The sequence below is a fragment of the Mustela lutreola genome, chromosome 9, assembly GCF_030435805.1.
Source record: "Mustela lutreola isolate mMusLut2 chromosome 9, mMusLut2.pri, whole genome shotgun sequence".
NCBI classification, from domain to species: Eukaryota; Metazoa; Chordata; class Mammalia; order Carnivora; family Mustelidae; genus Mustela; species Mustela lutreola.
The window spans coordinates 69789626-69813426 of NC_081298.1; the positions used below are offsets into that span (position 1 = coordinate 69789626).

Below are 23801 nucleotides of genomic sequence, written 5' to 3' on the forward strand. Positions count from 1 at the left end.
ATCTTACATACTGTTGCCAGATTTATCTTTTTTTGAAAACAAAACAAAAATTAGATCGTGGTACTTCCCTGTTAAAACCCTCAGGACGTCTTGGCTTTCAAGGTCCTTCACAGCTGTCCCCATCTACCTCACCAGCCCCATCTCCCTAGATTTCCCCGCTCTTTACATATCTGAACCATTTGTCTGGTGCTTTCACTACTTTGAGCCTTTGCTCAAACTGTCCAACTACCAAGGATATCCTTCTCTTTCATCTCACTCGTGCATCCAAAAAAGTCTGTCATCCTTCAAGACTTGTTTCAACCACCCCCTCTTGGGAGTCTTCCCAGATTTCCCCCAAACAGAAATAAGGACTTTTGCCACTGCGCTGTCACGGCATCTTACACTTGCCTCTACTGGATCACTTATCCCATTGTCCTGCAATGATTGAGGGGCATTCATAGTAGCTTAGAGGCTCCACTGCTCTAACAAAAACAAATAAACAGAAACAGAACCAACCCCCCCCTTCCCCACCCAAATACCAGTGGTTTGAGCAAGTTTATTTCTCTCTCACATAAAAGTCTTAACTGGCATGCCAGCTCAGCTCTCCAGTGTTGGGATCCAAGCTTTTGCTGTCTTCTTGTTCCCTCGCCCTTCAAGTTCCGCCCAACTGTGTGTGGACCAACATGGCTGCCTAATGTCTCTGCCTTCCAGCCACCAGACAGGGGAAATGGAGGGGAAAGCACCTTCGGCCTCTCACGGTATCACCTGGAACTTGTACAATGCTCTACTCACATCCCATTGGCCACAACTTAGTTGCTTTGTCACATGTAACTTCAAGCAAGACTGGGAAACACAGTTTTATCCTGAGTGGCCATGTGCTTCACTACAAGTCAGGTGTTATGTAATGATGAGAGGGAAAAGGAAAATGGGTCTTGGGCTCCACTGGCAACCTCTGCCACAGTCCACCCCTTTAGCAACCCAACTATTTGTCATTACCCTCTCCTTCACATAAAAAACTCAAACCCCACCTTTCGAGTTCAACAACCCCAAGTACCCTGCTGTCCTGCACCCAGCACCCCAATCAGGTCTGGATGAGGTTACCTGCAGCCCCGACACCAAAAAAAAGTTACCTGTCCCCCTCCCCGCCTCTTCCAATACACGATGGTGGGACAAGAACCACATACCACAATTAAAGAAAAAAAAAATAATAACTCTTACTCAGAAAAGAAAATAATGGAAACTATGCAGATGGCACGAGTCCATAGCAATTAGCAAACGAAGCCAGTGAGAAATTATAAAGACTTCCCACACTTCTTGTTTTCTAGAAGTAACCCCCTTTGTCACTGTCTTCCTTGGCTCCTGGCTGTGCCCTCTGGAAGGCTCTTACTAGGGTCATAATCTTCCATCATCACATCCGAAGTGGGCATTAAAGAATATGCCTCTCTCAGGTTTCCAGACTATTTGCTTCTAGTTGGTTCCATGTGCAGGTAACTCCAGCCAAAGGTCTTGTCCCGACAGAGTTTGTCAGGCTGAAGACTCTGGCTGTATTTTTACTGGCTTCTGGGCTCTGCCCAGACCCCTCTCTTAGCTTAATGGTTGCTATCTTCAGGCCATCTGAGACAATAGGCTTGGGTGGGAAGGGAACACCCTTAATCTGATCTTGGCTGCTGGGCAGGCTCCCATCGCCTGGCGGAGTGCAAGTTCTTCACCAGAAAAGCTTGGGAAAGGCTCAGGGCCATAGTCTTAACTCCTACTAAGGCTGTCTTTTCAAAGCCAACTTAGGTCACCCCTTCCATTTGGGGTAGAGAAGCAGTTAGCTTTCAGCACTCTGTAGGGCTCCAAGTTAGCAAACGCAGACTGCAGGCAGTAGGCAGGAGGGGCCCCCTTAACAGACTAGTACTGCGTTCCATCGCTGCTTACCAACTAAGTCACTTTGAGTCAGAAAAGGCCCATCTGTCTTTTCTGGGAATCTGCAGAAAGAAGCAAGAAGCAATAAGCACTCAAACATTCAGAGGGCGCATGTGCTCTTCCTAGCACGGTATCGCTCATAGACTGGTCTACCAGAGCCTTGCAAGGGGCGCCAGCTTTCCAGTCTGCAGATCTGCATCAGCACCGCCTAACTGGAAAGCCAGTGGCCTGCACATGAATATTTTCTATGACACTACTCTACATCCCGGGTAGCCTCAATTTTAGTCAAGGAATAGATTTTGGCAGCTCTTAACTAATCTAACAGCGGCTTAAGCAATATGGAAGTACATCCTTCTCTTCTGAGAGCAGGTGTGATGGCTCGGCTCTGCGAAGTCATCAGGGTGCTGGGCTTTCTTTAGTCTTATTCTGCCATCCTGGGAGGGTGTCCCCATCCACACAGTCCAACCTGGCTTGCCCCCCAACATCTCTTTCCAGTGGCCCAGAAGAGGGAAAGGGTCAGGGCAATATGCAGTCTAAAAGTCTGCCTCTCTGTGGGGACATTGGCTATGTCTGGCTGTAAGTGAGGCTGAGAAACGCGGGCTTTACTGGGCTGCCACGTGCCCAGCTAAAAACTAGAGAGCTCTCTCACAGCGAGAGAGAAGAGGAAGAAGTGACAGAGGGGGGCAATTATTCCCCTCTATCACAGCCCGTCTTCCTTTGAGAGAACTCTTTGAGGGGCAAGGAACTTATCTCTCCACCTTCATCCTCCACAGGCCCAGCGAAGTACTGAGCCCAGGGCCAGTGACTAGATAGGTTCTGCTTGTCTTTTCCCAGACCACAGACCTGTCCCATCATAAGGTACATATATGGCATGATTTTTGTTTAAAAGACATCTTTGCCAGTGTGACCCAGGTATGCCTAACTTGTGTGTCTTCAAGCTCTCCAGCTTTGTGCAATCATCTCCTGTGCCCATGCTCCCGAGGGCTTTCCAGGTCAGCAATTTCTTTCTCTTCTCCAAGGTCTTATGGTCCTCAGCCCTGTGCCTGCCATCCCCTCTCAGAACTATCGCGCTGAGCTTATGCTGGTCTCCTTCCTCCCTCCCAGGGTCCCAAGAACCAAGGCTCGGGTGGGTGGCAGATGTTCTTTAAGTTCAGGACTAATGGTCAGTGATGACAGCACAGGGTGGAAAATGGCTTCCCATCGAAGGTCACGTAGTACCTCCTCAGAGTGTGCTGGTCGTTCCCCGCCACTAGGAATGTCTCCTCAGAGGTGTGCCTCCTTCCTTCCTAGTCTGCCCTACATGGAGGTTTTCACCTTTCTTGTGAAAGTGGCCAGCTGTCTCTATTCTTGCCCCTTCCGGGTACCAGGGGTACCCCGCTGTCCTTTGCCACAGCAACTCCTCTCCCCTCACGTTTCACCAGCCAGTTCAGGCTTGCTTCCTCTCGGCTTGCCCCTCAGGCTATATTCAGGGGGCATTACATCTTCCAAACCCAAAGGGCCTATCAAGAGATACTTCCCCCACCCCAAAAAAGAGATAGTTCCCTAAGCCAAAGGACCATCACACCCAGAGGTAAATTACTCCCTCAGGGTAGAAGGCGAGAAGGCTCCAACCCGCTTGAATTACAGTCACTTTATTTTCTCCCCACTCTAAGTATGGGGTCTCAGTTGATCTTTGAACAGCCGTCCCTGCTCGGAAAGAGAGGTGAGGCACCTGGGGCCCAGAGGAGTCAACCCAGCCTCCACAGGTGAATCAGGGCTGGTGCGCACACTGGGAAGCAGACAGCACCATCTTGGGTCATCTCTATGGGCTCTGCAACATGGGCTGTATTTCCTCTGTGCAGTTCCCAAGAGACAGGGCTCGCTTCCTCTCACAGCACCTGACCTGTCTGGGCCCATGGCAGCCACGTGCAGGTACCTCCTGTCCTGCCAACAGACTAAAACGGTCATCGTCATGAAAATCACCATGCTCAGGGCAAACACCATCAACGATGCTCTCCTTGGTCGCACCCTACCTAATGGTACCCCCTGAAACTCAGACTCCAGCCTCAGATCTCCAAAAGCCCTGTCCGGCCCCACTGGCTGGGCCGGGTCAGTCCCTGGGCATGGGAGGGGCAGGGTGAAAGGGGAAGGCTGGGGGGTGGGGGGAAGGAGCCCCCGCTGAAGGGATTGAATTGAATAGGTGCTTTCTTCTCAGAGAGGAAAGGTGCTTCCCCCACCCCCAGCGGTCACTGATTAACCCTCCAGACCAGATAACCCCTCCATGAGAGGAAAAAATGTGTGTTTATCCTGGGTCATAAAACATCAATATTGACTTCTCGCAGGTGAAGCCGAAGGGGAAAGAGAGGTGGGGTTGAGGAGGGGGTGAGGCTGGTGGCCCTTTCCTTTCAGGGCCTGAGACACACTTGCCTGATACCCAGGGGACAGCCGCCTGGGGCCTCCTTCTCCTGGGGAGAGCCGGATTCCCACCCACTTCCACCCCAGGGGCCCAGACCACCAGGGCTATGCTCCTTTCTCACTCTGGGAGCCAGGGCTGGGGTCCTTAGCCCTCCTCCCTCTGGCCCAGAATGCATCAACTCCCCAAACACTGTCAGGCCAGTGGTTCCAATCAGAGGGTCTGTGGTCATGCACTGCCCCGGGAGGAGCCGCTGGGTGGAAGGGTCCCCGTTATGTCCTCCTCAGAGAACTTCACACCTTCACCCTCTATCCGCTCTCCGTTTCCTATCTGCTGGGGGTAAAGGTGTTTCTACCATCCTCTCCTGTCCTTCTGAAGGGTCAGAGCAAGGAAGTTCCACACACGGAGTTTTCAGCCACTCTGGACTGGGCCCTTCCTGCTACTGGGCCCTGGGAGCCATGGGGGAAACATTCGGGTTTCCTCGATCCTCCTCCAAGGCCAAGGTCCTCTCCTCCCCTGGACCCAGGTGAGCTCCACCTGATTCTGTGGGAGGCCAAGGCCTCAGCCCCTGAGTACCCTCCATCCAGCTGGCCAGAGGGGCACTGTCCCTGGGCACCTGGTCAATAATTAACACTGAGCAAACTCAGGCTGGCCGGGCCTCCCAGCAGGGTCAGGACCAGACAAAGGCCCTGCTGTCTTGCTAAGCTGCCATCTTGGTAGGGGGGTTACTGGCCGGTCAGTCACCCCCGGGGGTGACAAACACCTGCGCCTCCAGCAGGACACTAGAGGAGCTGCGGCTCAGCAAGAAATGGGGTGGAGATAGGAGGAGGCCCCCGGGTGGGGTTTGGCCACATGCCTGTTCATAAGCCTCAGCTTCATGTTCCCAGCAAGCCCAGGAGGGGAGCTGGTAAAATGAGGGTCTGCCCTAGGGCCGTCTAAGTAGGGTGCTTTTGTAGCTGTCTGCCACAGAGCGATGGGCTGGGAGGGCCTGCCTCTTAGAGCAGCTCTCAGCCCCTCCTTTTTCCTTCCTCCCCATCCACTCCCCCCACCTTCCGTTCCTTCTTTAAAAAATCTGAGTGTCATTTACTGTATGCCGGGTCCTTCTTCGGTGTCCCCTCAACTCTCCGCATCCACCCAAACTTCTACCCCTTCTCCGTGCCTTTGTTGGCACAGCTACAATCTCAGAAACACTTCCCCTCTCCCCATCTGAATCTCATTCCCCCTCCAAGAAGTCCTCCTGGAACCGGCCCTGATCTCATCCTTCCCACCCCCTCCTACTCTGATGCTCCTCAGCTGCTGCTTATCTCACCAGCTGCACCACCTGCAACGTGAGCTCTCTGGGGCCCAGGAACCCTGACGTCCCCCTCCCCCCACCGTGGGCCCTGAGGAGAATTAGCAGGTTTCTCATCAATACTGCCTCCAGCCGCAAATCAAGCAAGAAGTTACTTTCTTGCCGAGCAACAAGGAAGGAGACAACGTCTACATCAGTCGGAAAATTCCAGACACGCATTGGAGTTCCCAAAGTCGTCCTTGCCAGCCCAGACCTCCCCCAGCCGCTGCCCACGGCTCAGATCATCATCCCCTCCCTCCCCCACTTCCAGCCCAGTGCGCTCTCTCGCTGGTTTTGGAGTGGATGAGGACATTTCCTGCTGACCCTGTGGCTGCCCACCCAATCCAGCCTCTAGAGCAGTCTCTACCACCTCCCGGCCCTTTCCTCCCCGCGACGGCCCGTGGCCACTGCCCCAGATGCTGTGCATATCCTCTCGCAAGCAGTGACCATGGCTCCTTCCTGGCAGGCCTCCCCTCTCAGATACCCTCTCCTCACTCCCCTCTCCACCACACCAACCACCTCAAAGTGCAAGGGGAACCAGAAGTGATTAGAGAGGGTACCCCATCCTTGGGAAGACTGAAGATGGCAAACTGGCTTTTTTTTTTTTAAGGCTGAAATAGAACCGGATGTAGGGACCTCCAGTGGAAGTAAGGACCGGGATGACAGCCAGGGGAGTGGTGGTGTCCAAGGCAGGCCCAGAGAGCAGGCACCTCTTGGTACCATGTAGCTCTTCCTTAAATTATTCTGCCCTGCTATCTCCCAGGTATCCTCACCCTTACCAAATCAATACATCAATTTAGAATCTGAAAAGACACAGCAGCCATCCATTAAAAATCTAGGCTGAGGAAGTGGCCAGTTGGGGACTATGCAGGGAAGATTGGCCGGGGGGGGGGGGGGGTGCTTCCTCTTCCTGCTCTTCTCCCCCAGGCCCTTGTGCCCTGACACCCTCAGCCTAGGGACTCGGGGTCCCTCGGGGGTTTCCCTGGGGGGCCAGCCTGCCCTCACTTGCTCCTTCAGAAGGGAATCCTGCTTCTGTGGCCCACTTCCCGCTGGAGCCCACCTGGGCCAGCTGTCATTCACCCTGCCATGAGTGGGCCACCTGCCCAAGGCCAGGAAAGGAAGAAGTGGGGAGAGAAGGGGATCCTCTGGTTTTTCTGGTTGACTGAGGTCCTCAGATTAGGGGAGTAAGGGTTCTCACCACCCTGGGAGCTGCTGTATTTTCTTTTGTCAGAGCAAATACTCCCTCCACCCTGCCCCTCTTGTCACTACCAGATGTTCCTGGGACCCCACTGGGATCTCCCCTAGCGGGGGGCGTTGGGGGGTGGTGTGTGGAATACTTCCTAAAGGTGTGAGAGGTAGGCAAGACTTTGGGAGCCACTCAGACTAGACCCCCAAGGTGACAGTCCCATTGCCACACGCACTACCCTGGCCTGGACCTGGAGTTCCCTCATCTTGCCCTGCTGCCTCAGAGTGGACCCCAGCAAAAAGCAGGAATGGTGGGGAGGCAGATGGCAAGGGGAACAGGGACAGAGGGGAGAGATGGGAAGAGACTGGGATGAGGCCAACCGGTGGCAAGGAGGGAATGGAAGAGGTAGGAACGAGGGAGGAGCCCAGGGTCCTCCGGAAGGTAGGACTGCAGTGGGGTGATGCCTCCTGGCTTCTCCTGCTCTGGCTGGGTTTTCTGGCCCCCTGTCACCAATCCCAGAACGATGGCGCCACCTGCTGTGGGGAGAGAACAGCATAGGTAACTCCACTGAGGGTGTTTGAGAATTTGGGGTGGAGGATCACAGGCTGTTTGTGGCCAGAGGACATAGACTTCAGGAAAAGGACCATGTGGGCTAGCCCTGGGTTCCCTGCCTCACCCCCCAGCCCTGGCCCTCACTTGACCACCCTCTTCCTCACCTCACCTCTAAGTCCCTCAGGGGCCCTATCCTGCCTACCCCACAGAAGTTCCCTGGCATCCTCTCCTCGGTCTCGGAGAGCCGCCTCCACATACCCCAGGTTGTTCAGTGGGCAGGGATTAGCCCCTTCACTTGGCTGAGCCCCTAAAGGCTTTCACATCCGACCAGTCCCCAGGCAGCAGGCTTCCTTCCATAGGGAAGCCACTGTGGACGGGGGTTTTTCTGCCGGTTCTCAGGAATCCTCTTGCTGCCAGACTAGGTCACTCTTTGTGTCCTCAGAAAGCCGGATCACTTTGTGTAAACATTTTTTTTTGGTAGGTGTGTTTCATCTACCCTGTGATACCATAACCTTTTTGAGAGTGAGGACCACCTGGGAAAGTACGATTTCTGAGGCCAGGATACTATAAAAACATTCTTCCGGAGGAAGCCCCCCCGGTGTGAGGAGGACACTCGAGCAGTAGAGAGATCCTTGAGGTGAGGCACGGAGACCTCCGCCAATAACCAGCACCAGCCTGGCAGGCATGCCTTGGCATCAGCCCCACCAGCCCCAGTCGGGCCTTCAGATGCCCACAGTGCCCCCTGATGTCTTGACCACAACCTCGTGAGACGCTCTGAGCCAGAAACCCCCTGCTAAACCATCTCCAAAGGTTTAACCCTCAGAAAGCATGTGAAAGAATATGTGTTTTCAGCTGCTAAGTTTGGGAGAAATTTAATATGCAGCAATAGATAATTAATACAGCTTTGATGATTTTTTTGATCCTGGTCAAGGCAAAATGTAGAATCTTGAAGAAAGGTCTGAAAACCAGAATCAAAAGTCCCCAGCCGTCCAGGCAAAGTTGCACAGACACACGTGTGCCCAGGTTGAAATCTGGGCTACAACTCAGATGGGAGACAGCGGCATCTTTCCAGATGGTTCTTGTATTGTTCTCTTCTTGATCTGATGAGATCTGATGAGATGCTCCTCCTGGGAGCAGCAATGAAGGTAGGAAGGAAGAGAGGGAGGGAGGGAGGAAAAGAAACTAGAAGGAAAGAAAGGAAAAGAAAAGAAACAAATCTTTAACTGGCCCATTAGCGATGTCTCCATTTCTGAATGTTAACTTAGTCTCCCTAGAGCCCTAGATGCTTAGTTTTCCAGGGTTTTCTCACCTCCTGCCCCTCCTCCTAGTCCAGATAATTTCCTGGTCCAGAGAGACGTGCGTGTGACCTTGTGGAGGGGGTCCAAGGTCTGTGTGGAGGTCTCTGCATTCTTCCACACACATGCGTGGGACAGGGCTGGTCCCGCCTGGCCCCTGAGGCTCGCTGGCGAGAAGGCAGTAGGTATTGCTGAAGTACGTGGTCCCTGAACATGACTGCTGGGGCAGGTCTCCCCCGCTGTGACCCCGAGGACCTGGGACCACCCAGCCTCCTTCTCCCCAGCCACCCCAGAAGAGGCAGGGTTCTCTGTAGCCGATTCCAGACCCCCTTACCTGGCCAGCACCTCACTGCACTGGCACTGCCCTGAATCTCTGCTCTCCTAAGGGGATTCGCTAACATTTCCCACAGCTGCGATCTGAGAGTCAAGCCCCACTTGCCCCATGGCCATGACAGTTGGTCCAAGCCCCTTGGACCTGACAGGGGCTTCCCAAACCTGGCCTGCCAAGGCCCCCCGGCTGGGTGAAGGATGGCACTGCCTTTTCGGTTCTCATCTTCCCTCTTCTCTGAGCCCCCATTCCTGTCCTACTGCCCTATTGCAAGAGCAGAGAACATCCCATCTTACTTCATCTCTCCTTGATGCCTTACTTTAAATCCACCCTCCACTTCGCTGGGCCCTATGCCAACCCTTAGACTTTACTGGAAGGGACTGCAGGAGAAGGAGAACCGCAGGGAGGAGGAAAGATTCCCCCCCCCGCCCCCCCCCAACCTCGTACATCTGCAGACAGAGGCAGACAGACAGGCTGATACACCACAAGACCCCCGCTGGGGGAGAACGGGTGCATGCTCAGGGAGAACTCATCCGTGATTTCCCAACATTTGCGGGGGGTTAAGGGGGACATACCCCTCCTGCTTCCTCTCTCTTCCCTCCCAAGATTATTTTTCTAAACCTATCCCTCAAAGGCCTTGGGAGAGAGGCAAAGAGGAGGGAGCTATGCCTCTACTCGGATCTTTTATATATATATATATATATATTTTTTTTTTAAGATTTTATTTATTTATTTGACAGACAGAGATCACAAGTAGGCAGAGAAGCAGGCAGAGAGAGAGGAGGAAGCAGGCTCCCTGCTGAGCAGAGAGCCCAATGCGGGGCTCAATCCCAGGACCCTGGGATCATGACCTGAGCCAAAGGCAGAGACTTAAACCCACTGAGCCACTCAAAGATCCCCTACTCGGATCTTTCTAAGGACAAAAATCTGGAGATAAACTTAGGCTGGTAGACAAAAACTGTCTCCTGCCCCTCGAGGGCTCTCAGATGGACAACCGGAGGCTCCAAGCCGCTCCATCAGCCTCTCTGGGGCTTCTCTGTGTGACTTCCCAGACAGACCCCTCCTCCTCCTCAGATGGCCTGCTCCCCCTTCCCTCGCCAGACATGCACTGTCTTCCATTCTCCCTAAACATCTCTCATCCCTCCCTTCCTCCCAGAGCACCAGGCATGAGCCTCCACTTCCCACCTGGGCCTCCTTCCCCCACCTCCCTCCAACCCCTCCTGGTCACTGCAGGACCTTTCTTAACCAGAAATTGGGCATTACGAATTCCCAGCCCTGGCTGGGAAGCCCTCAGAGCCTCCCAGTGCCCACAGGATGACACCCTACGGCAGAGCGACCAGCTCCTTTCTGATCTGGCCTGGCCCACCTGGCCATCCCAGGCCTTCTGCTCCTTCGGCTACTTCACGGCTCCCCAGATGGCCTGGCTTGCTCGCTTGGCCCCTGTCACACACAATGCTGGAAAATACTCCAACCCTCCAGAGCCTACTGAGCTGCTCATTTTTTTTCAAGACCCTGCTTGAGTCACCTCCCCTGGGAAAGCATCCTTAGTCAGAGTTAATCACTCCCTTCTCCGAGTCACTGTGGTTCCTATTCAGGTTCCTTTCTGGGCGCTTCTCCTATCTTCCACAGCCATCGCCCTGCTGCAGCACCACGGCCCCTCCACCTGGACAGCGGTACGTGTCTCCCAACTGGTCCCCTTGCCCTTGCCCTCGTCCTTGTCCCTTCCAGGCCGCTGTGGACACAACGGCCCAGTGACCATCTGATAAGGCTGATCATAACACATCTGTCTGCTCAAAATCCTTCAGCACTTCCCAAATCACTCACGGGAAAAGCTGCAACCCCACAGAGGTCTATGCGATCTTCCTGGCCCAGGCCCCTTACCTGCGGGACTCTGCTCCCACTCTGCCTGAGCCACATTGGCCTCCTTCCCGGGGACCCTGAATACCTTGGCTGCCCCCTGCTTCTGGGCCTCTGGACGCTCCCCAGATTCCCATTCTCATCTCCCTTGCCAGCTTCGAGTTCCTCCTCCAGGCTCACTTCCTGACACAAGCCCCCACATTGCCCTGGGACCACAGTGGGTGGGCAAGAACCATTTATCCTATGAATGAATGAATGAATGAATGAATGAATGTGGCCCAGCCCATTGTATAAAATCAGAGACCTGAGCAGATGGGAGACCCCCCTCCACACACAGCCACAGCCATTGCCAAACTGTTCCCCGGCTCCTCGCCTGTGCCAGGATCTCCCTCCCTCCAGTCGCTGTCTCTTTGGAAGGAGTTGATTGGTTAATCTCCACTCAGGTGATTGCTGTCTGAACAGTGTGTGAGAACAGATGCTTCCCAGGAAAAGGTGGGCGTCGCCGCCAGGGGCCAATCCCTTCACCCAAAGGACAGAGGAAGCAGAGCGATGAGGATCAGGTGTGGTGTGTGGCTGTAAAGGTATTTGCAGGCCTGGGTGGGGGTATCAGGCCCACCCTGGGCAGAAGACTGTCTCAGCGCCCTGGAGAGGGCCCCTTGTCCTGCCTGGGCAGCCTCCTAAGGGCAGGGCTCTGAGCTGAGAGCAGAAACCAAACTCCACACATTTCTCGTGCAAGAGGGAAGGCATAGCAGCCAGGGACCTGCTCGCCCCCGGCTCCTCCAGGTTCACCCTGTCCCTTCCAGAATCTCAGGGGCTCCCAAGGAGGTGCTGGGTCGGGGGTGGGGCTTGGTTCCCCAGGCCTGAGCTGGACCCCCCCCCCATTCGCATGGGGGGTTTCAGGCTGCTTTTGTAACCATAGTCACGTGATTCTTCATGTAACCTGAGCTCCCTGACACCGCATGAGTCTGCACCCCAGCTCCCGAACCACATCTGCTTCTCATTTCCGGCCCAGGAAAATGGCCCAATTTCCATGAGCCGCTGGCCCAAGCCAAGCCTGGAGCTTCTCAGTGGCCAACCCCACCCAGCCGGGTTCCATTACTGGGGTGGGGGTGGAGGCTGAGAGAGCATTAGAGGCGGCATGGTATGCTGTGGGGCTGGATGGGACCTGGGAGGCCTGTGTGCTTGGGTTGGCCCCAGTCAAGACCTCGCTCTGTGTCCTTAGAGGAGCTCCTCGCCTCTCTGAGCCTCAGCTTTCTCTGCTTTCTCATGAGGAAGACATGGAACGTCTATTGACATATCCACTCTATTGATGGAGGCATTGTTAGGATTTGGGGACTAAGGTGGCTCTTTGGAGACAGAAATAACAGAATTTTCGTGAAGAGAGAACTGACAGGGAACTGGCCTACGTCAGGAAGCTGGTGGGGACCCGGAGCCACTTTCCTCCCTGAGCGATGGGTGGAGCCCTCCCGTCTGTGGTTTGGTAGAATTTGGACCTCAGTCCTCACAGGGGCATGTCTTAGCCCTGTTCTCAGCCCTCCATCTCTCAGCAGCTCCCTAGTATGTGTCCAGACCCCAGCAGGGGTCAGGAGACCAAAGTGATAAACAGGACTTCAGCCCAGCACAGTGGAGTGGGTGTAGACAGAGTGCAGCCTGAGGCCAGAAGTAACACATACTATTTCTAGTCTTTTAGTGGAGACCTTTAATTTTTAAGGCATTCCTTTTTTTTTTTCTCCCCTTGAAGATTTTATTTCCTTATTTGACAGGGAGACAGACGACCAGAGAGGGAACACAAGCTGGGGGAGTGGGAGAGGGAGAGGCAGGTTTCCTGCAGAGCAGAGAGCCCCATGTAGGGCTTGATCCCAGGATCCTGGGATCATGACCTGAGCCAAAGGCAGATGCTTAATGACTGAGGCACTCAGGCGCCCCAATTTTTAAGGCATTCTTAATTTGATACTTTTTTTCTGACAAAACCTACAACACACTCCATCTTCCTTCTGACAAAGAAAAGGAACTTAGCACACACCCTCCAGACACCATTTCTCATCTTCCACATTTCTAAGCCTCCAATCCGTTCCCCCGTGGGAGCTTGTCAGAGACGAGCAGAGGGAGGTCTACACACCTCCCCATGGAGGGAGGTGCTCAGAGACCCCTGGTGCCACCCTGCCACCTGGTGCCACCCTGCCACCTTCGCCGTGCACAAGCCATGCCCTACCATGCCTCCTGCTTCCAAGCAATCGGGCCTGAGCAGAAAGCCATGCAGGGCTGGTGGAGACAAAAAGAAGGTGCCTGGCTTGACAGACGCCCCTTAGCTTTGCCCCCAATCCCCAGGACAAGAGCACTGCATGCAGCTTCTGGGGACATTGTGGGATCCTCACCCTGCCGACATACCCCTGACAGCACCGGGGTTAGCCCATTTTACAGATGAGCTCCTGATGCTCAGAGAGACTTTGTAATTTGCTCAAGAACCAGCCAGTGGGTCTGAAACCTCACCGTCCTGAGCCTGTGATCTCTGCCCCAGCATGGTGGTCTTCCTGAGTCCTGTGGTGAAAAATTCTAGCTCTGTCACTTACTAGCAGTATGACCTTGGGCAACTTCTCCAAGTCTCTGTGCCTCGGTTTTTTAAATTAGAGTTTTTTTAAATCACACTGAGTGATAATTTACAAGAAATAAACGCACAGGTTAAGTGCTAGATTGATGAATTTTGACAGATACACACATGCATGCAGCGTTGAGATCTAGAACTATTTTCTGCACTGCAGAAACCTTCTGGTTCTGTGCTTGGTTCTCCCACCTGTGAGAGGGGCAAGCAGGAATTTCTGCTTGCTGGTGTGTTAGGAGAATCAAATGAGATGATACCAGCAAGGTACTCTGCAAGGCGCCTGGCATGAAGCAAGCACCTGATAAAGATGAGCAAATACATTGCTTTCATGGTCTCCTATGGCATCTTGCCACCCGGTCCTCTCCTGGGGGCTGAGGCATGGATGGGGACAGGCACTGATCAGAAGATGGTCTCTCTGAAGCCAGCCCACATACAAGGAGACTTGAGAAAGTGTGATAGAGTGCTGGAGGAGGCTTAAAGTCCTCGGTCTGCTTCCAGAAACCCCAGCAAGGCTGGGGACAGAGGAATGGGCTAGCTTTTGCCCTAATCCTGGCCCGGAGAACACAGGTCTTCTGTTCTCTTGAGACTTTCACAGGTCTGTCTCAGGCACTGGTGGCAAGGCCAGCTTCATGAGTTTACAACCTGTGCAGTCACTCGAGGCCCTCAGCTCAGAAAGGTTTAAGGCTCTGATGTCACCTCCTTGCAGTTCTTGATAAGTTTTAAACAGGGGGCACTGCCTTTTCATTTTGCCCTGGGTCCCACAAACTACCCAGCCTGCGGCCAGGGTGGAGAAGGTACTACCTGGCTGGTTTCCTCCCTTAGAAATGTTGGTACCACCACCACCGTGCTCACCCCCACTCACTACACTTGGCCATACAAACTTCCTGTTTCTCCACTACCCCCTCTCTGTCCCTGCCCATAGTAGGACATCCGGGACGCCTTGGGTCCCACAGGCCCTCAGCCACCAGGATGTACCAACAGAATCTGAAAGTGGACTTGCCCTGGAAACCCCCTCGGGACAGCTCCTGCTCCCAGGGCCTGTTGGCCAGGCCACTCAAATTCCCATCCTCTGACGGTTCTCTCTAGCCGCCTCCGCCCAGCTGGGCAGCTCAAGTGTGAAACCACAGCTGGGTGTCTGCCAAGGGGGCTAAGGTTTCATCACATTCAACCTCCCACACCTCGGCCAGAGGCCAGGGTCCGATGGAGCTGCTGGCCAAAGGCCGGGGCTGGAAGGCAGACGAGGGATGGATTCCTAGGCATCGCAGAGGACCCTCCCCTGCCCCTGGGCCTCAGTGTCCCTCTGCATCATAAGACAGGATTCTGTAGGGCTGGCACAGATGCCAAAGGTGCATGGAAGGTAGATCTCAGAGACCAAGGCATTGAAAGGGATTCTAGAACTCCACTGTACAGCGGCCATTTAAATCTAAATTCATTTAAGAAGGAAAAATCATGCGTTTAGTTCCTCGGCCACTCTAGCCACATCTCACATACTCAAGAGCAACACGTAGCTTGTGGCTGCCATATTGGACAGCACCAATCTAGAACGTCTGCACCAATACAGATTGATTTAAAGGTCTGTTGAGATGTGCCTGCCAGCTGGGAAGGCCAGAGTTCTGGGAACACAGGTACCTTTAGGGACCCCCAGTGGGGAGGTGGGGGAGAGGGCCATGGACAGGGAATGTTTGAGAAGCACTCTCAATCTCTCTGGACTTCACGAGTAAGGCAGGCCAGCCATAAAGGGGGCCCAGAAACCAAACTCCCACCATAAAGGGGAGTCAGGAACCAAACTTCACTGGGCGAGGAGCCACGTCCCCAGCGGAGCACAGGCTTCTGGGCCCCAGAAGAGGAAGGCAGTGGCCAAAGCAGGTACCCTTCCTTTAGAAAAGGGCTCCTGAAGACTAATGTGTCACCCCTCCTTCCTGCCTCACATCCCGGGTTGGGGAGCACGCGCACTCTCTAGAATAATGGCTTTCAAACTAGCCTACTCAGAAGCACCTGGAAGCCTGCTTAAGCACAGCTGACTCAGTGAACACTCTACACATGTCCATATTTACTCTGTCTATAGGTCAGGTTGAAACATAGGTGTTTGAGCTCTGTTCACCTTCAGGTTCATTATCATTTGGGGCCATCTGGCTCAAATCACTGAAAGAGGCTGGCTTGGTTTCAGGTAGGCACGTTTTAAAGGATGCAGCGGAAGGGGGACCTGGCAAGCCCCGGGAAAGACTGGGTGGGGGAGGAGGGAGGAGAGGGAAGCAGGAGGAGGGGCACGGAGGGAGCACTTTGGGGGCTTCTCCTTACCGAGGTTGTTCTTTCTGTGCGTTATCTCATCTACCCTCATGACGCCCTTCTAAGTTGTGTGGATATGCGGCTCCAAGAAGTTAAACAACCCCACAGCGGACACGGGATCTCGAAACACCCAGGCTGCACTCCGTTTCTCTTTCTTTCCCTCTCTCCAACTCCGAATATTTTCCAACAAAATCAGCCTGGGAAGAGGGGAAGGCTCAGAGCTGTGAATACTTTTTTTAATTTTTTTTCTGGTTTTCTGGGCTCCTTCGGCTTTGACAGGAAGCTCGGCTGAGTGCGGGCCGCTGAACTCTGGCGTTCAATGGTGATTTTTAGGCATGCCTTTACACGGGATGTAAAGAGTCGCAGTTACAAACACTGACAGGCCTTAGTGGCCCACTCAGTCCCCAAGCCCCACACCCAGCCACCCAGCCAGGACATCCCACCTCCCCCTGACCCCAGCCAGCACCGCCCTCGCTCATCTGGGAAGGGTGGGGAACTATGGACCCTGAGTTGGCAAACTAAGGATGAGTGAAACCCAAAACCTAGCCTCTCCTATTTTCGGGAGAAGGACTGTTTTCAGCATTGGGAAACCATAATCACATAGCCAGCTGTGAAGATTCTAGAATGACCCTCATTTCACAGATGAGGGAATAGAGGCCCCCTGTGGAAAATTTCTGAATGTGCTCTTCCCACACAAACCCCCCGCAACCGGGAACAAAAATCCCACCTCCTACTTTGTCACCCGCCACGACACTCCCCCAGGATGGCGCCACGACATAAGGACCCTTTGGATGGCTACTTATGTTTGGGTAACACCTCTAACTTTTCTTCATCCCCTCCCTTCCACAAGTGTCCCTTGAGGAAGGGAAGGCAAGACATGCTCCCATTTCACAGAGGGTCAAACAGAGGAAGTGGCCACACAATTCACCCTTGGGGGAGCTCCTGTCCCCGCGTCTCCTGACAGCCAGCTGCTGCCACCACACCTCACCCAGGCGGGCTTTGGTGGCTGCCACCCCCAATCCCTCCGTCCACACCTCCTGTCTCCTCACCAAGTCCCAGGAGCCCAGATGATTTAGAATTTCCTGCCCTTCTGACAATCTACGTGCACAAAACGGGCTTTCTTTAAACCACTTCGGAGGGTATCTCCTCTACCCTCTGGCTTCGTTAATCCGAAGAAGGATAAATCTTCCACGTTTAACTACTTGATTACAAACACGTTCCTGGTTCCTGTCCCTGCCCTGATGGGAAGCTCATTTCTCGAAGGGTTAATTAACAGCCTTCACACAGGCTGCATTTAGCAACGAGTACAAAGCCACACACATAAATAACGTCTCCAGCGGAAGAAGAGGGTGCAGATGGCTTGTGACTTTGCCGTCCAGAGTTTTTTAAACCAGTGTGAACCACGTCCTGTCGGGACCCGGGATTATGAGTCAGGGTCAGTCTTCGAGGTGGGCCAGGCCAGAGACTATGATGGCCAACACCGCGCTCTGTTGAAAGAAAGTCTCAAAGGAAAACAGAGCGCTGAGCCAAGTTTGGGGTGGTGGGGGGGTAGGATTCAGGGAGGGGGATGGGCCCGGCGACTGACTAGGACTGAGGGGAGCCCAAGGGAGCCAGAGAAATGAGCTGGGAAGAATCAAAGTGGAGGCCTGAGGCCCAGCCCCCTGGGCAGGGGTGCTCAGTGTCCCCAGAAAGGTTAGAGCTTGGGGCACGTGGTCCTGCTCAGGCCTCCGAAGCGTGTGGTGCCAAGAGTGCCCAGGCCACGACCATGTGGTATGGGCCTAGGCTAAGGGTGGAGTGAAGGACAGCCCTGAGGCAGCCGGGAAAGTTCTGGAAGTGGTACAAAGGAAGGCACTCGCAGATCTTCTGCCTCCTTCAGGTTAAGCTCTGTCCCTCTACAGAGCCTTCCACTCCCACCTGGGACTCGAAGGCCCACCCTCACATGGCCCTGGGGACATACCCACGGTTTATAATGCACAGTGGTGGCCACCTCCTGGCCCTTCAGACCCAGGGCTGAACCAGCCAGGCACTCAGGCCACAGGGGCAGCTCCCCCACTGCTCAGTGCCTGTTGGAAGCTACCATGCCCGGCTCAGCACCCTGGGGCCGAGAGAGCAAAGAAAGAGATGGGGGCCAGTTGACACAGGCCTAGCAGCAGGGCTCTGTGTCCAAGAGTGGCAGTTTCTCCCGGAGTAACTTTCCACAGTTTGCCTTTCCCTTTGCGTACAGTTGTGCTTACAGAGTTCGTATGGTGGCTGCCATCCCCCAGAGGGTTATTCTGGGCCAGTCACCTGCTCCGTGACCCTACCTGCTCTGACTCCTGCCCTCTTTGCATCTTGAAACTCCTGCACCCATCTCTGGTATAGGGCCCCTGGGGCCCCCAGGGCCCCCATCCCACCCCGTCAGGGCCAAGCTCTGGGGTACTTCTGGGAATCCCAAATGCTGCCAGGTTGAGGCCAACATTTCTGTTTTCTCAGAAGGATCAAAGCCCCATCCCAGCCCTGCCAGGAGGAAGCAGTTTTGAGTTGTGCATATATCTGCAGTCCATTTGGGATTTTACTTTGGTGAGAAATAAATACCCGGCCATCTGCAGAGGATGGAAATATGACTTAATAACTCTTTGGTCGAGGCTCTTGGGCCAGAGCCCAGATGGAAATAAGACCTTGTATCTCAGTCTCCCCTGCACACTTTTGAAAAAAAGAAAAAGCAGAAGGGGAAAAAAAAAGTTGGTGGAAACCAAAGTTCCAAATGGAGTGTGCTCTATTTCTTGGCCTGGGAAAGGAAAAATAAACACCAAACAGCTACTCCATTCAAGTGGGCGCTATCTTGCTCATCCTGGCCAAGAACGGCCTCTCCTCCCTTCTCTGACCGGGAATTACCTCCCTCACAAACAGCCCCCACGCCCACCCCTAACACAGGGCAGGCAGACAATGGGCCTCTCCCTGCAGCCCCCAGAGGCCTTAAGATTGGGAAACACAAGGCTATTTTTAATGTCTTATTTGTCTACCAAACGCTGCTCCACAGGCCTGAGAAATGGTATCGTTTGTGGGAGGTGGCATTGATTTTTTTTTTTTTTTTTTTAAACTTGCTCAGACAAAGCTACATTTTTGAAACTTCCAGAAAAGCCAAAAAAGCAATGCTCTCCAAGGGTGAAGCTTGGTTGGCTTACCCTCCTGCCCTACAGGGAATACTCTCTCGGGTGTGTCTGGGAAAGGAACCCCCCCACTGCTCAGTGCCTGTTGGAAGCTAGCACAGACCCCTAGGCCTAGGGCTCAGGCAAGTGGAATTAGGCCCAGAGATCTCAAAGAAGAGCCACTGAAACAGGAAAGAGCAAGAGAGAGAGAAAGAGAGAGAGCTACGATCAGGGAGGGCTAGGGTCCCCCCAACAGGTGAGGGAGACACAGGACCTGCCCTGGGGGGCCAGTGTCACGGGGCGATGGGGCCCCTCATGGGAAAAGGTGAAAAGTCACACATAGAGAAACCAGCTTCCCAATAACCATGCAGATCCCCAAATCCATGAGTTGGGAAGCATGCAATGGATGTGTCCAGGGGCTAAGAGGAAGCCCCCAGGTAAGTCTGCCCAGGCTGGGGAAGAGCCTGGACTCTGGGCTGAAAGAGTCTAACTGTAATAACAGGAGATTTTCTGTTCTCGGGACTTCTAAAGGCTTTCAGCTATGAGGATAGGACTGTACCTGGGCTTCAAAGGCCTCCCCGGCCTCCTGCCAGGACAAAGAGAGAGAGATGGCTGGCTGGTTGCATGACTCGATGGTTGAATGGTTGGACGCATGGATGGAGAGAGAAAGAGAGAGAGAGTGAGTGAGATGTGAGTGAGATGAAGGAAACCAAAGCGTAAAGGTGCGGAGAGACAGAAACACAAAGTGGGAAGAAGACTGAGAAGGTTCTTTGTTGATCCCATAAGAGCCCACAGGTCTCAGGACAGAAGGAGGGGTGACCACTCAAGAGGACCAGAATAGAGGGACACCCACAGCAAGCCATTTCTTTTCTCCATCAGCCCCATGGCCCAGGGCCTGAAGGCGGGCGAGAGAGTGGGGAAGGCCTCCAGCTGCCCGGACGTCAGCCCTAGTGACCTCTCTCCTTCCGCACAAGTGAAGCTCTGGGCTCAGCCCATACCGCACGAGCCAGCCTCGAGCCACACAGGCCTTGCCTGCACTCACTGGGCTGACCCAGTGACCTCGGAAGGGTCTCTTCCTCTGTTCTCTCATCTAAATAAAATGGAGATCGTAACTGTACCTTCCTCAGTTGGGTACTGCGGAGATGAATTGACCGTGTGTGTAAAACGCTGTGTGCCTACCCCAGGCACGTGGTGAGGGGCATCTCAAATGATTGTGGGGTGTAGTCAGTAAACGTTGGCTGCTGTTGCTAATATTCGGGGTGAAGTAGGGCTGGAGATGCCGGGAAGGAGAGCAGAGGGGCAGGCAGGAGGGGGAGGGCGAAGAGTGTAGCAAGAAGGAGCCAGAGGAAGGCAGTGCAGAGCTGACAGAAGCACAGGCCCCCAGCAGGATGGGCCTTGAGACCTTGGCCCAGCAGGGGCGCCTCATGGAGCAGAAGCCACCAGGAACACCACGAAGGGCCTGTGATGGGGGCTGCTGACAGCCACGTTTCCTGGGTTCCAGGCCCCCACTATGAGAGCAGCTCAGCCTCCCACTGAACTCTAACAGCCCTGCCCTGGCATGTCTTTCCTTGAATGTGACATCTGGGAAAGCCAAGAGCGCAGAGGAACAGAAGCACCCAGATAGGCCAATAGTCTGGGACTCGGGACCTAGACTGGCCCCCCAACACATACAACAGGATAAGCCATCATCCTGGGTTCCTCAGAGAAGCCAGCTCCTTGGGAAGAATTGCTCTCTGCAGCTGTGTTAGCCACCCCCAGCACCACTGGATGGGATCTGGTCCTTCTGTCTCTGGAGACTCAGGTTGGACTGAGAAGACAGGGCTCCCTCCCTTTCACCCGTCTTCAGGAAGCACCTCCTCTCCATCCCTTGGGATGGCCCAGAGCCTGCTCTGCCTCCACAGCTGTCATTTTGGGGGCCAGGTGCAGCCCCCATCTCCATCCCAGAGAGGGGCCCTGGACTGTGTGGGCTGCTGGTAGGAAGCCCAGAGGCCTGAGCCGTAATCCTGGCTTTGAGTCCTTTACAGAAGTCAACCTCGAACTCTTAGAGCGTCAGTCTCCTCATCCAGAAAATGGGAATACTAATTTGTACATGTGGGGGCTCCACAAGAAAATGGCACCTATATAACCACTTGAAGGACATTCAGACCTGTTCCCTTCATGGGTGGGAGAACAGCACACACGAGTGTGTTCTGTTGGCAGCTTAGCCCATGGCTTCCAGCAGAACCAGTGAACGTTTCATTCAAACCCCTCACTTGAAGGAGGGGTGGATAAAATCAAGAAGATGGCCCTTCTAGAGTCTTCTAGAACCTTGAGGCAGCACCGTGACTGAGAACCAGACGGACTAGGTTAACTCTGCCCACCTCCGTTCTCCTATCTGTAAACGGGGGATGATAAGAGCACACCAGGCATATAGTTTGATGTGATGATTAAATTGAGCCACACAGATCCTCTCGCACAAGGCCCAGCTCCAACAAATGCTCAGCGCAGGTGCTGTGCAATGGGAAGACTGTCCAGGAACCGAGGGGGAGAAACTGCCCAGATCCATGCTGAGTAGGAAAGCATGGCATGACAGTCCGTGTCCCATGCTACTATCTGGGCAAGGAGTGGGGAAATCAGACGAGGTGCCCTATTTGCTTGGCATTTACCTAAGAATATTCTGAAAAGATGCCTAAGAAACTGGTAAGCGGGGTTACCTTGTAAGGGAGAAGCTGAGAGGGGATGCAGTGGGGCAGGGCTTCTGACTACACATGCCATATAACTCTGATTCATCAACCATGTGAGCGAATTCTTATTCCAAAAAATCGTTAGTTAACATGAGCAACGGGAGCTACTAATATTGTTATTCTGTCTGAACTTCATTCCGAAGTGAGGAATGGAGTCCTATGTTCCACCTGCCTTCTAAGGTCTGTAGGGATTCAGAGAGAAAGTGAATGTGCAAATGTCCCGAGACAGAAAGAGGCTGGGATGAGGAGAAGGAAGAGAAAGAAGAGGAGGAGAAAGAAGCAGAATAAAGAGGACAGGAGGTGGATAGGGGGGTCTCTCCCTGTCACTCATTCCTGCGTGGGCTCCGTAGGAGAATCACAGAGCAATTGTCCCAGGAGCTGAGCTTCAGTAAAGTTAAACATGGCACCTGGACAATGTACTCTGGCCTTGGCCTTGTACTCTTTCCTTACACACCCAGGTGCAAAGGAGGCCCCTCAGCCTGCTAGAGGGTTTCGAGGGCTACAGGGGAGGTGGCTACAAATGGGTGGGGCCAAGGGCAGGGCCATGGGGACCTGTGTGTGACCCCTGACATCTGGCCAGAGCTGTTGAGAGCTGGAAGGGGCCCAAGGAATGCAGCGTTGTGAGATGGGGCAGAAGAAAAGGAGCGATTCTGCCCTGCAAAGTCGGGGTGGCTGGACCACGCCAAGGCTGTAGCAAAGGTGACCAGGTCCCAGGCTCTGTGAAGGGAAAGGGGGAGGGTCATCTCCTTTACCGCCCTGACAACAACTCCATGACGTAGACTGGGTTACCATCCAGCTGAGGACCCTGACGCCCAGAGAGTTTGGGATAATTCCTTAGCGAGCCGAGGAAGAGCCACCATCCAGACCCAGGCAGCGAGGCTCCATCCAAGTACAACGCCGTCATCCTCACCACCCCACATCAGGGCCGGCCCTCTTGCCTGGACTCTGTTTATTAGCAGAACAGCAATGACCGGAGCTTAACTCAGAAAGCCTAGCAGCGGCATTGCATTCGGGCAAAGAGTCTCTCCTCTGGGACGCTTCCATGCTAATTAGATGCCCAGAGACTGCGGGCAAAGCTTTGGAGCGGCCAGGCCTGGGAATCCCCCAGGACCCTGCGCCCCTGAAACTTCAAGGGCACGAGGCTGGAAGAATAAAAGCGCTTTTCATGGAATTCCAACAGGAAACCCACGAGAACATTCCTGCTCCAAGGATTCCAACAGGAAAACCACGAGAACATTCCTGCTCCAAGGATTCCAACAGGAAAACCAAAAGAACATTTCTGCTAGTGGGGTTCCAGATGGGAGCCGGAGTCCATATTCCCTGCTCAGGAGGCTGGCATGTGGGTAAAGCGGTGGAGTAGAGGGTTTGTCCCACCCTCATGAACCATCCCCAGTCCCCCGGATGAATTCAGACACTCCTCTGGCCTTCCAGGACAGGACAGGAGTGGGTTCTTTGGAAACTGACCTGCTGAGCACCCAGCCCTCTGCCTTCATTCACAGTGGCTCTCTGGCCCCCCAGCTTCCACGGATAGCTCACGGCCCCCGGACTCTCCAAGGGTCTTTGTAGTCACGATTTGCAAGCAGGTGAAAAACCTCTCTCGTAAACTTAATTGCCTGTGGGGACACATTAGTCAACAGCTGAGTGTGCCTGAAGAAACACGAGGCACACATCTCATTCTGCCCACAGTCCTCCTCCGAGTCCGTATTGTGTTCCAGTCACAGGACCTGCCAGCAGCTCCGTGTTGAGAGGGACCGCAAGGAACAGGACAGGTTCCCAGCCTTCAGAAACCTCCAGTCTAGTAGAGGAGCTGAGAGCCCCTCCAACAGGAAGTGCTTTTAGAATGATCCTCAAGAAATGGCCACCAAAGTCATCAGAGCAACCTGTGTTTACAGGTACCTGCCACCTGCCAGGCACCCTTTGGGCTCCAGGACAGAACGACATTATTCCTTCTCCCCAAGAGACCAGGGCCTAATGGGTGTGACCAGCAAGTAAACACACAGCTCTAACACAGTGGGAGGAGTGTTGCAATCAAGGTTTTCTCTAGATGCAGAACAATAAGACTGGCAATCCTGAGAAAAAGGGGAGTGGAGATCAGGGAAGGCTTCCTGGAGGAAGTAATACTCACACTGGCTGAGAAGCTCAGCCGGAAGTGCAGGGAGACATCAGGGGTGGGAGGGTGAGCCTTGACCTCGACTGTGGCATTGGGGGTTAGGGTTGCATCGTACGACAGTGATAAGA

At 54.0% G+C, this 23801-nt stretch overlaps 2 long non-coding RNA genes across 3 annotated transcripts; one reads left to right on the top strand and one right to left on the bottom strand.

Annotated features, from left to right (window-relative positions):
* Window positions 1-8203: 8203 nt before the first annotated feature.
* Window positions 8204-17389, bottom strand: LOC131808545 (uncharacterized). Its single transcript, XR_009344821.1, has 2 exons — window positions 15725-17389; window positions 8204-8529 (listed from the first exon to the last, which is right to left on the bottom strand). It is a non-coding gene; the product is annotated as an uncharacterized LOC131808545 (long non-coding RNA).
* LOC131808551 (uncharacterized) lies at window positions 10532-19951 on the top strand. Of its 2 annotated transcripts, none has more exons than XR_009344826.1 (3): window positions 10532-10643; window positions 11271-11408; window positions 19627-19951. It is a non-coding gene; the product is annotated as an uncharacterized LOC131808551 (long non-coding RNA). The 2 variants fall into 2 exon arrangements; XR_009344827.1 differs by having other exon boundaries at window positions 11271-11387.
* The last annotated feature ends 3850 nt before the right edge of the window (window positions 19952-23801 follow it).